The sequence below is a fragment of the Cucurbita moschata genome, unplaced genomic scaffold (genome assembly GCF_002738365.1).
Source record: "Cucurbita moschata cultivar Rifu unplaced genomic scaffold, Cmos_1.0 Cmo_Scf00061, whole genome shotgun sequence".
In the NCBI taxonomy this organism is placed as follows: domain Eukaryota; kingdom Viridiplantae; phylum Streptophyta; class Magnoliopsida; order Cucurbitales; family Cucurbitaceae; genus Cucurbita; species Cucurbita moschata.
The window spans coordinates 848,976-850,427 of NW_019268577.1; positions in this window are offsets into that span (position 1 = coordinate 848,976).

Here is a 1,452-nt window from a genome sequence, read left to right on the forward strand (position 1 = left end):
ATAGTGTCCTCAAGATAAGGTACTCAGTCTTATCCCCATACTATAGATCTTGTTGACTATATACTTGAACTTGATCCACTCTTATGTCTCTACATATAGTTCAAGTAATCATACTATAGTCAGAGTGTTCTTAGTTTATTGGATTTAGATTAATAATTGTACAGTTCACTTTATTCAATAACAATCTTTACGGAATAAACAACAATAATAACTTTATTGAAAATAAAATATATTTTTTGTTTACAAACTATGAGTTTTAGGACATAAAACCCAACACCTGAGTGGTACTGGATATCTATGTCCTAGTCTTTTACCAGTTCTAGTCACCTTCATTGTCTCATGTTCAGTTCTTTTTGTGTGAAGAAGTATTTTAAACTTTTATAGTTCATGTAAATTCGGGTCTTTTTCCCATAAAGGTAGTGTCGCCAAATTTTTAATGCAAAAACCACCGCTGCTAATTCTAGGTCATGTGTAGGATATTTTTTCTCGTAGTGTTTTAATTGACATGATGTGTACGCAACTGATGGTGTTAATATAACACATGCAGAAGCAATTTGGATCTTAGGCACTTTTAGAACATCAATTATAGTAAAAAAAAAAATTAGCATGTTCATAAGTATTAAAACTTAATGAGTTTAGATACTAACCTTTCCTAGTTCAAACTCATTTTTCCTCACGAACCGGTTTCGAACCACCACTAGTGTCTTCTCCACTATTCTCCAGCCTTAGAACGGGATTGTGGAATCCGGTGAGTGACTAAACTTGGGAGGGATTTTGTATATGTGAAGAGAGTGTTTGTGAGAGGTTTTTCTCAAAGTTTTTCACCAAGAAGAAGAAGACTTTCCATGTACCATGATCACTCTATTTAAAAAGCCATGTTTGCTTGTTCATGCAAATTTGAGATCACCAAGTTTTGACACTTAAAATTCCACTCAAATGTTTAGAATTATGTGGCAAGCATGCATGCTTGAGTTAACCAAATTTTGACACTCAAAATTCCATTCAAACTTGTGGGGTTTATTGGGCAAACATGCAAGTTTGGTTAAACCAAATTTTGACACCTCAAAATTCCACTAACATGGATTTTTCCATTAAATGAAGTCAACATTTTGACTTTATTCATTTTAATTCAACAATTAATTTGAATAATGAATTTCAAAGTAAAGTAACATTAAATGATTAATTAAACTATTTAATTAATATTTAATATTAATTCAAATGCCAATCTCAATCAATTCCGACACATAATTGATTAAGATATTTAAATAGATTTAAATATTTCATATTCTCTCTTTTTGTTTAATTCGTAAATAAAACAAAAGTGCGGTTAAATATATCGTATATATGTAACGCATATTTCCTAATTTGAATTCGAACACTTCGAACTCACTCGTCACACTGTTCTATGGTTTAGTCCGATATGAGCTAGCAGAGGGACCTAATGGACCTATA